Source organism: Eschrichtius robustus, chromosome 4, assembly GCF_028021215.1.
Source record: "Eschrichtius robustus isolate mEscRob2 chromosome 4, mEscRob2.pri, whole genome shotgun sequence".
In the NCBI taxonomy this organism is placed as follows: Eukaryota; Metazoa; Chordata; class Mammalia; order Artiodactyla; family Eschrichtiidae; genus Eschrichtius; species Eschrichtius robustus.
The window spans coordinates 147,247,726-147,264,611 of record NC_090827.1 but is presented as its reverse complement, the minus strand read 5'-3'; the positions used below and the strand labels follow the sequence as shown (position 1 = coordinate 147,264,611).

At 44.1% G+C, this 16,886-nt stretch overlaps 1 pseudogene; it reads left to right on the top strand.

Moving 5' to 3' along the window:
• LOC137763556 (large ribosomal subunit protein eL32-like) overlaps window positions 1–15,599 on the top strand; it is a 103,439-nt pseudogene extending 87,840 nt beyond the window's left edge.
• Window positions 15,600–16,886: the final 1,287 nt, after the last annotated feature.

Genomic DNA, 16,886 nt, shown 5'->3' with positions numbered 1-16,886 from the left:
CCCTTTCTCTAATGTTCGGGGTACACTACCTACTCCATGAAATTCTCTTGGGGCCTGTCCTCACCAGGCTGCTGCTTTTTTTTTTTTTTTTTTAACATCTTTATTGAAGTATAATTGCTTTACAATGGTGTGTTAGTTTCTGCTTTATAACAAAGTGAATCAGCTATACATATACATGTATCCCCATATCTCCTCCCTCTTGCATCTCCCTTCCTCCCACCCTCCCTATCCCACCCCTCTAGGTGGTCACAAAGCACAGAGCTGATCTCCCTGTGCTATGCGGCTGCTTCCCACTAGCTATCTATTTTACGTTTGGTAGTGTATATATGTCCATGCCACTCTCTCACTTTGTCACATCTTACCCTTCCCCCTCCCCGTGTCCTGAAGTCCATTCTCTAGTAGGTCTGCGTCTTTATTCCCGTCTTGCCACTAGGTTCTTCATGACCTTTTTTTTTTTTCCTTAGATTCCATATATATGTGTTAGCATGTTGTATTTGTTTTTCTCTTTCTGGCTTACTTCACTCTGTATGACAGACTCTAACTCCATCCACCTCACTACAAATAACTCAATTTCGTTTCTTTTTGTGGCTGAGTAATATTCCATTGTATATATGTGCCACATCTTCTATATCCATTCATCCGATGATGGACACTTAGGTTGCTTCCATGTCCTGGCTATTGTAAATAGAGCAGGCTGCTTCTTAACTTGCTCTTATTTCCTTTGGGTGCCTGGGATTGCTGGAGAATAGGAATAAGAAGAGAGAGCAACAGGAAGGGAGGGATGGATAAAAGGGGAAATAAATCAGGGATTACTTAACGAAGCAAGGAAGAGAGAGAGGAAGGAGGAAAGGTAGAATCAATGGAAAATGTTAGTAATTTGAACAACCAAGAATAACATCTTGCTACTTAAAACGAACGATGGGAAACAAATTCATCAATCCTGCTGACTGCCTGTGGGAGGAGGGGCAGAGTAGGAGAGTTAGGGTAAATACGCCCAGTTTATGAATATCTGAATGTATCTGGTCACTTAAGACATAATGATTGCTCCTGAGACAGGGGAAAAAAGGAGGAGAAATTTTCCAGGTAATTTAAGCCCTAAATGCTACTATTGAAAAAAACAGGGGTGTAACAGAGTTAGGAATAGGGGTGACATATCCATTTCCAGCTGCCTGTTTAAGCTGATGGAATTCCCTGGCTGTTTTGCACATTCTATTTCTTTTTTAAAGAAGTTTTAATATTTTATTTTATTTTTTAAAATTTTTTGGCCGTGCAGCATATGGGATCTTAATTCCCCGACCAGGGATCAAATCCGCGCCCCCTGCATTGGAAGCGCGGAGTCTTAACCCCTGGACCGCCAGGGAAGTCCTGCACATTCTATTTTTTTTTTTTTAATTTTTATTTATTTATTTATTGCTGTGTTGGGTCTTCGTTTCTGTGTGAGGGCTTTCTCCAGTTGTGGCGAGCGGGGGCCATTCTTCATCGCGGTGCGCGGGCCTCTCACTGTCGCGGCCTCTCCCGTTGCGGAGCACAGGCTCCAGACGCGCAGGCTCAGTAGTTGTGGCTCACGGGCCTAGTTGCTCCGCGGCATGTGGGATCTTCCCGGACCAGGGCTCGAACCCGTGTCCCCTGCATTAGTAGGCAGACTCTCAACCACTGTGACACCAGGGAAGCCCTGCACATTCTATTTTGACTTCACTTTTTCAAACACAATTTCAAGCTTTATCTTTTTACCTGATTATAAAAATGCAACCCAAGTATCAGCCCTGTGCTTTCCTGACGCAAGTATCCCAGTGCTGTAGTCTCAGGGGCAGACGGTCCTTTTCTGAGTTGTGCCCCTGGCATCTGCCTGAGTCACACACAACGCATGGGTTCTTCTGGGTGAAAAAGAGTGGCCATGTGAAAAGTGAGAGGGGTAAGCAGTAGCTGTGTCTCAGGATCTGGATCTCAGGTTATCTATGAAAGTGTATCTCAGAGCTAATTCCAACGAATATGAAGATCTTCTGCAAGTAAACAATCATTAGCAAGCAGGAGCAAAACCACACAATACATCTAACCTATTCTATAAATTCACTGAAGTCCTGTAATTTCTCCTCTTAGAGACTCCAACCATCACTTCAGTGAAAGGTTCACTTGAAACCCCACTGAATTCTCGAGACAACCTTCTCTCGCCCTTCATTTCATCAGTAGGCACCTGGGAGTCTTTAAACTTGTGGCTGGATGCAGGACTATTTAGGAATCTAGACTCATCCCTGAAAATATAGCCCTCAGGCTGCTCTAGTTACCTGTTGCCCTGTTGGTGCAAAAGGAAGAGGTGTCTCTAAAACGTTTTAGCCACTTCACGAATTTGAATTCTACAAATTTCACCAGTGATTGCCCATTTCTAATATCCATTACGCTCATTAACAACCCATTAATTTCTCCTATGAAAACCCATTTCTGAAATTCAGTATGCTAATTAGCAGAACCATTTCTTGTTCATTAGAGATGTGGATTACAGAAGGGCTTTTAGTAACTCCCTCTGGAGTGTGGTGTTTCTGATAAAATGCTAGCTGACCGCCCCAGGGTGTGGATTCCTGATTAGAACAATTGTCTTCTTCTAGGGTGTAGCCTAAACTAGAAAGAAAAAAACCCATGCATATCTATATTATACTATATTGCTAAAGTATTTAGTAAGTTATGGATACGATAGGTCATGTGAATACAAATCTTTTTATTGTAAGTTTAAATGGCTATATAATATTAATTGTGTGTGTGCCACAATAACGAATTCCCTTTTGTTTGGGCATTTATTGGAGCGTCCTTATATTTACTCACCTGTTTGGTTTCTTCCTTAAGATGAATTCCTAGAAATGGAATTGCTGAGTCAAAGATATGCATGTTTTAGATACACACTACTATACACAGAGTAAACAACAATGTCCTACTGTATAGCACAGGGAACTATATTCAATACCTTGTAATAACCTGTAATGGAAAAGAATCTGAAAAAGAATATATATGTGTGGGTGTGTATACCTGAATCACTTTGCTGTACACCAGAAACTGACACAACATTGTAAATCAACTATACTTCAGTAAAAAAGAGATATGCATGTTTAAATTTTGATATATGGTGCTACTGCTTTCCAAAAGGGCTTATCTAGATTTAGATGAAGGGGCATATGAGAATGTGCATTTTCTTAGGCACCTGTCGGTATTGGTATTGTCAGTATTCTTCATCTTTGCCAGTCTCTTGGTAATCTCACTCAGCCTCATGGCCTTGAATTCCACCTCTATGCTGGTGATTCCCAAATGTCCATCTCCAGTTCAGGGAGGGAAGAGAGCATGGGAATGTACCTTGTAGATCCAGCTGACTCTTTGACATCTCCACTTAGATGCTTAGTATCTAAATCTGTTTCATTCGTAGCTTTCCCATCACAGTTAACAGCTACTCCATCCTTTCTGTTGTCAAAAAGCTTGATGCCACCTTTGACTCATCGCTCAGACATTCAATCCTTTGCTGTCACATGGCCCAAGTCACTGATATCTCTCACCTGGATCAATGCAGTAGTCCCCGAACAGGTTGTCTTACTTCCAGGACAGTCTGGTCTTCACGTGGAAGCCGGAGTGATTCTGAGAAGTTGTGAGATAACATCACCCCTTAGTCAAGACCCTCCAGTGTCATCCCAACTCATTCATAGTAAAAAGCCTGAATCCTTGCAGTGGCCCACAGGGCCTGGGCGATATTGACCACTCCCACCTATGTCCACTCTTACCCTTGTCTTCTCCCCCTCTGGCCGCATTGGTCTCTTTGTTTGCAGATCAAAGTCTCAGAATTTCACAGTGGCTCAAAGCTCTGCCAGGATCACTAGCCTGGCTTGCTAGGGAGACCTTCCCTGATGATCCTATTTAAAATGCCACCTGTCCCATCCTTAGTAGCCTTCGTCCCCCTTTCCAGCTTTATTTTTTTTCATAACACTTCTCTAGTATATTATGTAGCTTACATATTCATCTTGTTTATTGCTTATCTGGACCCAGTGGAGTGTAAATGTCACAAGGATAGAACTTTTTTTTTTCTGATTTCTTTATTCCTGGATCCCCAGCTCTTAGCATAATGCTTGTCACATAATGGACACTTGACAAACATTTTAAAAAATTTTTATTATTATTTATTTTATTTATTTATTTTTGGCTGTGTTGGGTCTTTGTTGCTGTGTGCGGGCTTTCTCTAGTTGTGGCGAGCGGAGGCTACTCTTCGTTGCGGTGTGTGGGCTTCTCATTGCAGTGGCTTCTCTTGTTGCAGAGCATGGGCTCTAGGCACCTGGGCTTCAGTAGTTGTGGCTCGCGGGCTCTAGAGCGCAGGCTCGGTAGCTGTGGCGCACGGGCTTAGTTGCTCCGCGGCATGTGGGATCTTCCCTGACCGGGGCTTGAACCCGTGTCCCCTGCATTGGCAGGTGGATTCTTAACCACCGCGCCACCAGGGAAGCCCGACAAACATTTTTTGAGGAAATAAAGGAATGAATCTGATAGGAAAGAAATTAAACCTCATTTTTATTTGCATTTTTTGATTATTAGTGGGTGAAATTTTAATAATTTTACTTGTACAGAAGGCCTGTCTGAGCTTAATAATCAGTTCACAAAGCATGAAGGAAAAAATTGGTAGTTTGATTACAAATTTAAAACATCTGCATGGAAAAACATCCTTACCACAAATGGGACTGACAAACAGGAAAGCTAGTTGCAATACGTATTTCAGAAAGAAAGGTCAGTAGCCCTAATACACAAAGAGTGCTTACAAATCAATAAAAAAGATGAACCCTATAATAGAAAAATGAAGGTGAACTGGCCATTCATAAACAAGGAATGTAAAGAAGGTATCTGGAAAATGTTTATAATCACTTCATTTTTTCTTAAATGTGCCTGCTTTGAGTCAGAGAGAATTTTCATTTCCTCTTGCTTTGAATGTCATCTTCCCTGAATTTAATTTCCAAGAAACTTTCATACCTTCTCTGACAACCACAGTGGATGTCCAACTGTTTTTCCCAGAGCAAATAGAACCCCGTATCCTGTCTCCCTGTTCTACAATCGCCTTCCCCCCTTTCCCCTCCTTACCCTCCAGAATACTCTATTATCATGGACAAAACTCCCCAGAGCTCTACTGCTGGCTGCAATGCTTTCCTTCACCATCAAGAAAGAATTGGAATGTGAAGACTGACACCATGCTTATATACTGAGTAACAGTGCTATTACAAATATTTTCGAATCACACAAAATGTGCAGATTTGCTATTTCAACAACGATAAAGACCTGCTCAGCTTGCATAGCATTTAATGAACAAACGTGCCAGGAATGCTGACTGACATTATTTGGCTGTCGAGTTTCCCAAGCTTATTTTGCACGAAGTTTGTAAACTTATGCTCTGAAATTATTTTTCTTTCATGCAGGCCAAGTGCAGCGCCCTTGTCTCACTTTGGAAAAAGCATTGTGTCTTATCTTCAACTATGTATCTCCAAAGACAAGGAGAGATGAAATAAGAGAGAATCACTAGCCAGGAAACGCAGGAGTGGAAACGGGTAGCAGGCAGAATGAGCATAGACTACTAAACAAAGATGGTTTGGAGACTTTGATAAGGAGAGAATCCTCTGGCAGACACCCACTCTCCACTCTAATTGGACCACTCCAAAATTCCCAGAAGAGTGTGGTAAACAGAAGAGCACTGCCATCCCCTTCTCCCCGCCCCATGTCCACGTCTAATCCCCAGAACCAGTGGATATGGTATTTTGCACGGCAAAGGGGACTTTGCAGATGTGATCAAATTAAGCATCTTCAGATGGGAGAGGTTATCCTGGATAATCCTGGTGGACCCAGTGCAATCACAAGGGGGTTTTTAAATGAAAGATGAAGGCCAGAGAGTCAGAAGCAGAAAAGCAGAGATGGGAGTGATGCAGTTGCTGGCCGGGGCCCGCAGACCAAGGCATGCAGGCGGCCTCTAGACGCTGGAAACGCAAGGAAACATTCTCCTTTTGAGCCTCTGAAAGGAACACAGCTCTGCAACACCTGTGTGAGCCCTGTAAGACCTCTTTTGGACTTCTGACCTCTTGAACTGTAAGATAATAAATGTGTGTTTTTTCGAGCTACTGAATTTGCTGTAATTTGTGACAGCAGGAAGAGGAAATTGATACAAAGAGGATAAATCTTTTGTCATTTCACTGCTAATGCTCATCTTTAATGTCAACTTGGAATATCTGGAAGGTGTGATGGGAAGTAGGGCCCCTCTCGGGGGCGCCTTCCATTCGAGGTCACATCCTGAGGTCCATGGGTCTTGGGTCTGGCTGCATAGCAGAAGCACCTGTGGATCTTTGAAAAACCATGGATGCCCAGCTCTTGCCCATACCTACTGAATTGCACTTGCCAGCAATGGGGGTCTAGTCTTGAGTACTTTATTCTTAGGCTCCAGAGGTGACAGTGACACTAGGAAACAGGGTCTCCGGTAGTTAGTTGCAGCTGCTGCCCAAACTGTCTCAGCCCACAAGACAGACCTTCCCAAAGGGGCGCCCTCCAGTTGGACAGAAAATCCACTGTCCTCGCCCCATTGCCAGCTCAGAACAGCCCAGGCCAACCTGCCGAAGCACTTCCCCCCTAAACTTCTCCCTACAGCCCACGGGGAGGAAGTCATGGTGAGGGAGATCCAAGGATGATATTTTCTCCATCTTGGGTGCCTGGCTCTGCATTATATGGTTAGTTTTGGTTTTTTTTTTTCTTATTTTCTCTTTCCTTTTTAAGAAAAGAAATTAGAAAGAACAGAAGAAAAGAGAGCGTGTAGGTACCTAAAAATGTTACTTTGTAGGAGAAATCTGATGGTACTCTTTTTTTAAAAATTTGAAAAAATATTTATTGAAATATAGTTGATTTACAACGTAGTGTTAGTTTCAGGTGTACAGCAAAGTGACTCAGTTATACATATATATCTATATAAATATACATATTCATTTTTTACATTCTCTTCCACTATATGTTATTACAAGATATTGAGTATAGTTCCCTGTGCTATACAGTAGGTCCTTGTTGGTTATCTACTTTATATGTAGTAGTGTGTATATTTTAATCCCAAACTCCTAATTTATCCCCCCCTGCCACGTTTGGTAACCATAAATTTGTTTTCTATGTCTGTGAGTCTATTTCTGTTTTATAAATAAGTTCATTTGTATCATTGTTTTAGATTCCACATATAAGCAATATCATTGATATTTGTCTCTCTCTGACTTGCTTCACTTAGTATGATCATCTCTAGGTACAGGGTAGCCTATAAGATGTTTGATACAGCAGGGATCTTAGAAATGGAAGCACAGCTGTACAGGGGTCCAGCCATAGAACAGGAGTGGGGTTCCAGCCAGGCGGCTGGGCTGAAACCATTGTCAGATACTCCCCCACTGGCTCCTCATCCCTTCTGATGTTCTGTATCCCATGCCCTATAACTGTCCTATAAGTGTGAATATTTTTTTGCCAGTCTCCCTGGTCAAAAAAGAAAAAAAAAAAAAAAAGAAGAGGTTGGCTCCCTGTGCTCTTATATGACGTCACACTCATGTATGATGTCATTGTTCTAAAATTAGTTACAGAGAAGGAAGATAGAGAGTTGGGTAGATCATTAAGTCCGAAAGAAATCGACCCCTCACTATTTCGAAGATTCTGAGGTTTGACCTGAAGAGAGTGCTTTTTTCTTCTCCGTGAATGCCCAGGGTCGGGGAAGTACAGGGCGATTTTGTGGCTTCCCAGAGCTCTGGTTTCCAGAGGGGAACCCAAGAAGGGAGAGTGGAGGTGCCACTCTGGTGCCTGCAGGGAGGGGGCGGGGAGGGGGTTTCTGGATGAGTTAAGGGTCATGGGGTTATTGTTAGTGTCTGGCCAGGGGACAACGGGGCTTACTAGGTTTCCAGAATTGATCCAAGCAGTAGATGTGTCTAAGGATGTCTCAGAAACAAGATCCTGGAAATTTAGGGGGAGGAAAAATAACCTTCGGATCTTCTTTGATTCAGGAAAAAGGCCAACTGAAATCTTTCTCCTGGGTTTGTAACTCACGTTTTCATGACACCAAAAGCTTTTCTAGACTATTTTTTTTCCTTGATGCAAAACTTTAATTCTTGGGCAAGTCTTCAAAGAAGGAGAGACATGGAAAAGAAAGTGTGAACTTTCTTGGAGGCTCCCAAGATAGGTTCCTTATCAAAGTGGATAAATGTGTTATTCTCATTTTCTTCGTTGAGGAAAGCATTATTTATTTGCAGGAGAAAAGGACACATTTGTTGGTTGATGGCTCTGTTACCATGGAAACATAAATTTTAAAAATAAGAAAAATGTTTTAGTACATTAATTTTTAGATCTCAGACACCAGCCTACTTTTCCCTTGAGGCATGACATGGCAGAAGGAAGACACAGCCCTGACCAGAGGCGAACCCAAACCCTCCCTTTCTCTCCTGCCTCACAGATTGGCCAGAAATGCATTTTCAACACACACACTTTGAACGTGAGTAGGTTGCCTTGGGTGCATATAGAAAAATCTTTAGGCTCCACGTGAGCTTTGCAAATCTTTGCACGTTGCCTGTGGGACTTGATTGAATAGATAGAGAGAAGTCATTGGAATCGCTGGCAGACCACTGTCAAGATTTCCAAGTGGATGCTTTATTCAGTCCTCTAGATGTTGTAATTAGCTCCGCTCTGCCTTCCTTGTGGGTGTGATATGGTGGAAATTGGGATGGTGTTAAGATATTAAAAAGCTTAATTAAAGTAACCCCAGTATTATTTTGTGCTCATATTTAAACATCCCACTGCATTCACTTGTGTGGAGAGACTGTATCCTGTGGAAGGGGGAGCTTACCATGGCACTGAAGATGAGTAGAGGCTGTGGAATCAGGCATGCCTGGTTCTCGATGTTTCCTCTCCCTCTAACTAGTTTGATCACCTGGGGCAGGTGACATCTATTTAAGCCTTGATTTCATCATCTGAAAAAGGGGGATAATCTTACATCGCAGTGATTTTCTATACATGTAAAGAGATAATACTGTCTGTATAAAATGCCTAGCACCTTGCTAAGCTCTCAGTGAGTCCTTGGTATAGCGTGGCTATGATTATAAACATCGCTGAAATATACCAAATGTGTCAGGTGCTTCACAACGCTTCACGTGGAAGGGGGGGGGGCCCTTCTGTGGGTTCACAGGGCTTCCCCATTCCTCAGAGAAGACCCCCCAAATCCCTGCTCTTTTGTTTACAGTTCTATTGGAAGCTAGTTAAACACCATCACATTTCACTTTAATGCCAGTGTAAATTTGAAAATATTTCACTGAATTCTCCTTAATAAATGCACTTCTCTCTTTTTTATTTATTCAAGCAATATTTCTTGAGGACCCATTATATGCCAGGCCCTGTGCTAGGTGCTGGGGATAAAATGATGAATAAGATAGAAATGGCTTCTGCTCTCATGGATGTTACAATGTAGTGGGGACGAAAAAATATCAGTGAACAGGCAATTACAAGGCAGTGAATGAATCCAGGGCTCTGGCAGGAGTATGGCGCTGCTGGAGCATTTTGCTGGGGCACCTAACTCAGGGCTGGGGGGTTATCTCTGGAGTGGGATCATTTTTAGAACCATCTCAGAGCTGGAGGTCTATTCTGGGGCCCTTCTCACCCTGCTGGTGCTGCCCTGAATTGCTAGAATTCATTCATTTATGCCTTCAATCAATCATTCATTCATTCATTCATTCATTCATTCACTCAGTGTTCATCAGTGCCTGCGTGTTCCCAGGCTTTGTGCCAAGCACTGGGAAAACCACGGTGAGTGAAACAGATGCAGTCCCTTCCTTTACCAAGCTGACGGGGTTAGCGGAAAGTGGGATGGTCTAGAAATAAACAGAAGAACTACCCAGGATGGAGAAGTGAAGGGAGCTGAGATCATCCAGCAGGTGGACTTCATCTCTCCAGGGGAGGGGTTTGGGCTCTGCGCTGACACCTGAGGGGGAATAGGATTCAGGTGGGGTGAGGGGAGAGGCGGAAGCCGGGCGTCCCAGGCGGAGGGAGCGGCATGGCGTGTGGGAAGGTCCCGAGGTGAAGGAGAGCCTGGCCCTCGGAGGGATGGACAGAAGGTGGGACTTGCCGGACGGTGGATTGGGGGAGCGGGGAGGGGGGGGTGGGGAGACTAGACCTGGGCAGCCCTGGCCCGAGGAAGGCATTCCTATCCTTCCAAGCCTTTGGGGCTGGGCGGACTTGATCCCCGGTTAGCCCTTCCCATCCCCACCGCCTCTTCAGTTCTTCTCCGGTTCTCAGTTTGTTAGGGAACGAGTGAGGCTTTCTCCAGGAATTTAGGGCTCTCCTTCTTGGAGGCTGCTATGATGAGTTGCCCATCTGCCCCTCCAGGAGTGAAAGACTTATTTTCCCAACTGCCCAAATGCTGCTGACAGAGAGCTCAGCTTTCCGCTTCCTTTGGGGACTGCTTGGGCTCTAGAGATCCACCTCGCCCACTTTCAGGGTGGTCCACAGCCCGTGACCGAGGGCTATAGGAGTATAAAGGCCTGACCGCCTCATCCCAACTTGGGACAACTCTGAAGGGTCATCCCAGCTTCTCAGCTCCAGGGGTCCCTGAGGGGTTGGCTGAGGTCCTCCTTGGGCCACATTGCTGCCCAGTGTCTTCCTCTGCCCCCTCATGCTTCCTTCCCACCCCCACCCCTTGTACAGGTGGTGTTCCCAAGGGTGCCCCTTAACCAGCGTTCTCCCTCAAAGTTGGCTTCCCCAGGAACCTAACTTGGGATACCCTTAAAATTCACCCCGTGAGAACAGAGTACAGATATATGAACATCACTTAATAAGAACAGACCGATTCCTAGGAAAGCAAGGATTCGGTTATAACTTGACAGAATTTCTCAAGGAGGAGGAGGGTTGTTCAGTCACGGGTAGAGAGAGCAAAGAGGTTCACAGAAATCTCCCCACCTCAAAGTCTCGTCCAAGCGAGAGGATACCTCAGCCAGTCGAATTCAGGCCTGATTCACGAGGCCGTCCCTATTGCGTTAACTAGATCCGTGATAAGCCATCATCATGAGATGCCATGAAAGCTGCATCTCAGGACGTATATTCTGATTCCATGTTCACCAACCCCCTACTGGTTACGGGCTGACTTCCCTATGGGTCAGCAGAAAGGGGAGACTGGGGTGGATAGTTTTCACGTGGCAGGTCAATTTTTGTTGGAAATTAGTGCTTTGGGATTCCGGTTTTATACATGATTGCTGTTCCTCAGCTACCTCTGACATAGACCGGTGTCCACTCTTTGTGCAGTGAAGTGTCTCTTTGGAGACAGTCAGCTGACCGTTCCCTGGAGGCAACACACTAACTCGCAGTTCTCTGAATAAGCTGGCTTTTTTTCTTTAAAAATCCACACCCATATTTCTGGAATCTGTTTGGACCGATCCATCCTTTGCATTATAGTCTTGAAATTCACCTGGCTGGCTTTTACTAAACTCATGAATGAAAGGTGTTTTAAGTATTGTTTATGTGCAGGGGATGTGGGTGTCATAATCTAATGGACCTTCTCTAATTGTTTGGGGGGTGGTGGCGTAAGAAGATGTTTAGAGCAATCAGCATATCAGAGTGATGGGTGAGGGGTTAAGGGCCAGTGAAGCTGGGCTTGAATTCTAGATCTGCCGTTGAGTAGCTGTGTGGCTTGCTAAGATTCCTTTCCTGCTCTGTGCTTCAACCTCCTCACAGGTTGTTGGGAAAAAGAAAGTGCTCAGAGTGATGCCTGGCACATGAAAGCACTCAGTACGTGAAAACTACTCTTATTATAGAAAAAAGGCACCACAATAACCATTCATATTGCAGCCGTTTCCACGGTGCTGCAGAAGCTTGGTTTCAGGGGGCTTGTATGCATTTTAAGTGCTATAATAAATAAAACTTTGATGCTCCCATCCCAAATAGATTTTCAAGGTCTCTTAGGATGCAAAGCGGTAAAATAGATCTCTTAACACGTCCCCAGGTCGGAGAGTCAGGTCTGACGGAAGGGCTGGAGCGGTGGTGTCTATGATTGTCGGTCGCCATCGGCTGGGAGGACCTCTGCAAATGTGCAAACGTGCTAAATCTGTGGCATGTGGCGTCGTTTTCCCTCTCCATCTCTCCCCAATTGCGTTTTTTAAAGTAATGCACTTAATTTTCATGAGCGTTTTAAGCCCAAATTAGATCTTACGTTGTAAACACTGAAGAAGCTGAGAAAGATCTTGTTAACAAAAGCAAATTACCAAACTCCCAGAAATCGGAATCAGACCCACAGAATTCAAACTTAGACGAAGTCTGTGCCCACCAAATTCATCCCAGTTCATTTCTGCAGGATTAAAGTAAATGCAGGCTCTCTGAGCTGCCAGCAGATCTGTGACCATGGTCTCTAATTGCAGCCGCCTTTAGACCTTGAGCAGGTCAATGGAGGCACAATGGTGTCAGGGATCATTTGTCTTTTATGCATTTCTCTGGTGTGATATATAATCCCTTGCTGAAAAGGGTCCTTGTCGGTGTCAGCTTCTTTCCAACCGTAATGGAATAAAGAACTGGTGATTCTTTACGTCTCTCTCCTTCGTCCTGCATAATGTGGGCCAAATGGAATAGCCCACCTCTGTTAAGGTGGCGATGGGGGCATTCGACCCATAAATGATTCTGGGCTTGCTTTATGCTGTGATAGGGCTCAGCTGCATGTGCAGATGCTCCTGAAATCTTGCCACACTATAATATCGTGTGGAATAGCCAGAGAGCTGTTTTCCACTTTGCATTTTAAGTCATACTTTCTCTGCTCACTCTTGAGAGAGCTAAGCACCTCCAATGGGGTGGAGTAAAGAGATCTGAAGAAGTAATGGTGCTGTCTTGAGATGCAGGAGCCAGGGAGGGTGAAGAACTAGTTGCTCTGTGTCTGAACGTATCAGAAGTCCTCTGCTAAAGTGCAGATGGTCAGGTGGTCAGCAGGGGTTGATAGGAAGACACACACGCAGAGCAGGTATGCAGCACAACCCTGCCCGCAACATTTCAGGTGTGCGCTAAGAAGGCACAGGGTTTCTGCCCTCTTGACTTTATAGTCTGTTGCCTTTGCCTGCCCCGCTTTTTCCCTCCCTCCCCACCCCAGGCTGTTTGTAGACTTGAAGCACTGAGGGATTGGGATGCTTCCAATAGAAAGAATGTGGGGAACCTTAGTCAGGTGGTGCCATGGTTTGGTGTAGCTTCAGGAAGTATCTCTCTTTAAGCCAGGAATTTCTGCCCTCTCCCTGCCCACTATCCAGGGTCGCATCACTGTACATCCATCCGTGGGAACTCCGTTTTGGGATACAGCAGTACCAGGCAGAATGAACCCATGTGTGAATGTGAGTCTGTATATCCCAGCTCCTTCCTCCCAGTGTAGGGGGGGAGGAGGAGCTCTCTGGACTTCAGCTGCTCTCTCCTCGGCATCCTTTATCTCTCTCAAGGCTGCATCGCACAAGTATCTCCTCCTGTTCTGAAATCCACTTACCTCCATTTGCTCTTCCTGAGTCCCTCCCTCCCTCCAGTTTCCTTTCTTTTCTAATCATTATATAACTCAGGTAGACAAATAGCCCACATGTAAGCTATTATGTAAGTAAAGATGAGAGTCTGCTGAAAAGGTCAGCGATTGTGGAGAAATTAATGGGCAAAGCTTCAAGGAGGAGGTGGACCTTGAGCTTCTTTTATTTTTTTAAATTTATTTATTTTGAAGGTGACCTTCATTTTATTTTATTTTTATTTTTTTAATTTTAAGTTTTTAAAATGAAGTATAGTTGATTTACAATGTTGTGTTAGGTGTACAGCAAAGTGACTCAGTTATACACACACACACACACACATATATATATATTCTGGGAGGGATGGGGTATATATATATACACACACACACACATACATACTCTGGGAGGGATGGGGTGTATATATATATATATATATATATATATATATACACATACATACATACTCTGGGAGGGATGGGGTGTATATATATATATACACATACATACATATTCTGGGAGGGATGGGGTGTATATATATATTACATACATACTCTGGGAGGGATGGGGTGTATATATATATATACACACATACATACATACTCTGGGAGGGATGGGGTGTATATATATATATATATACACATACATACATACTCTGGGAGGGATGGGGTGTATATATATATTACATACATACTCTGGGAGGGATGGGGTGTATATATATATATATATATATATATATATATATATATATATATATACATACATACATATTCTGGGAGGGATGGGGTGTATATATATATTACATACATACTCTGGGAGGGATGGGGTGTATATATATATATATACACACATACATACATATTCTGGGAGGGATGGGGTGTATATATATATTACATACATACTCTGGGAGGGATGGGGTGTATATATATACACATACATACTCTGGGAGGGATGGAGTATATATATATATATTACATACATACTCTGGGAGGGATGGGGTGTATATATATATACACACATACATACATACTCTGGGAGGGATGGGGTGTATATATATATTAATACATACTCTGGGAGGGATGGGGTTGGCTGATGGAAGGAGGAAGAATATCCCGTGTTGACAAAGATGGTCCAGGTTTATAGTCCCAGAGGTCTGGGGTTGAATCTTGGCCTCCACAGTCGTTTAGCTCTGTGGCATTGGCAAAATGACTCCAGCTCTCTGAGACTCAGGCTTCTCTCCTGTAAGATGGGTATAATCATACCTGGCTTCCATGGTTGCGGGATAAGTGAACAAGCACATAATTAAAAGTCTATTACGAGCCAGGAAGGATGCAAACAGATTAATGGTGTCGGTGGTTCTCACAGAGTGGTCAGAGGAGGTTCCTAGGATGTGGGAATGTCATCACAGCTCCTGGCACAGAGTAAAATGAGCTCTTGGTAGGTGATTTTCTCTAAGGGACACTTGCACGAGGACGGGAGAATTAGGGAAGAGCTGTGGGAGAAGAGCACATCTGGTAGCAAGGGGGACTGTTGTAGCAGTGGACTCTCCTGCTTTCCCATCACGCCCTTTTTCTTCTAGAAAGGTAGGTTCACGTATAGCTTCAGGAGGAGGAATTTGTTGGTTCACCAAGTGTCCTTGGCCAGAACGCCCTCTCTACCCCCATCAGCGTGCCATCCACCATTGTGACGAGGCGGAGAGGGTGCCCGTTAAACATCTCGACCTTGGAAAGAACGCAGCCAGTGCTGTGGCATTATTAATAACATGGTTACTGGGCTTTGGATTCACGGAGTGTTTTCTCTCAAGTGCTCAGAGGAGACGTGGTCACAGGGTTTGTCATTATCGTCTCTTGGGAGAGAAAGAGGAACACCAAGACATGGAAGGCATTTGCTAGAAATTTCATGGCTGGAATCAACCAGGCCTTTCACGTGGGTTCTTGTCGCCAGTTCAGGACATGAACCGCTGGGCTGTTTGCTTTAGGCGGCTACTTGGATGCCGCCTCCTTCTCCTCTGGCTACTTCGTCCTCATCCTCTCCAGGCTCAGCCAGCCCACAGCCCGGAGGTCCTGTCTGGGCTTGTCAGCTCCCCACCAGGGTTAGACAGGGCTGCACTCTCTTCTTAGGATAGTCAGAGGACTGGGAAACGAGATGGAGAGATTTTCTTGACAGCCGTAGCTTCTTAACCATGAAATTAATATGAGGAGGTCAGAGGTCAGAAACTTTAAGAGGCCAATCTCTGGTTTAGCCCAGGCTAAAATCAAAGATAACTTATGGTTCAGAAGGTAGGGAAAATGTATTTTTTGGAAGGTTTGGAGGAACTAGAGTGGGAAAGGGTGAACATCCAGGATTTCCCACTGGATTTCCTTTTTTTAAAACCATGTTTAGAAATTGAAGTATAGTAAATTTACAATGTTGTGTCAGTTTCTGGTGTACAGCAAGGTGATTCAGTTATGCACACACACACACACACGTATTCTTGTTCAGATTCTTTTCCATTATAGGTTATTACAAGATATCGAATATAGTTCCCTGTGTTATTCAGTTGGTCCTTGTTGTTTACCTATTTTAGGTATGGTAGTGTGTATCTGTTAATCCCAAACTCCTAATTTCTCCCTCCCCTCTACTTTCCCCTTTGGTAACCATAAGTTTGTTTTCTATGTGAGCCTCTTCCTGTTTTTCCACTGGATTTCCTGAGAGACCTTGTACGAGGTGGATGAGTTCCTTGGTCAGAAGCAGATGTGGCAAATGTCAAAAGACCAATGCAGGGCGCCTGGGGCCTCGGGAGCCTCGCGTGAAAGGTGGAAGGGCAGATCCAAGGCTCACTCAGAGGGTGATTATTATTTTTGCATTCGGTTAAAAATCAACAAAGTAATTGCTGAGCCCATTGTTAGAAAACTGGCAACCCATTAGAGATGATTGTAAGCAATTTCTCTCTATTATTCCTAATGAGATGGACACGGCCTCTTCTTCTGTACTTACTGCTTTGAGAGAAAGGAGGATTTTCTCTCTCTCCCTCAGAGCTGGAGAGGTTCTGCTGCACCAGACCTACTCTGGGCTGAGGGCAGGATGCAGCTCTCTCCCTCCTTCCCCTTCCTGAGCCCCAAGACAGATGACTTGTTTGTCTGATTGCTCGAGTGAGCCCGTCACTGCTTCTTCATTTTCCACCTTCTCTCCCTTCCAAAAACACCCTTCTTACTCCTGGCCAGCTCTCAAGACACCATTAATCTAAAAACCAAGAAAACAAAATTGGATAGAAAAACAAATGTCAAACTGTCTGGGAAGTGAAACTTTACTGAAAACGAAAGGTTTTAGGAGTTTAATATTTCAGTGGGGCTTGGGAAGGACCAAAATAGTCTTTAAAAAACACTAAAGAGTATTTCCCACTTT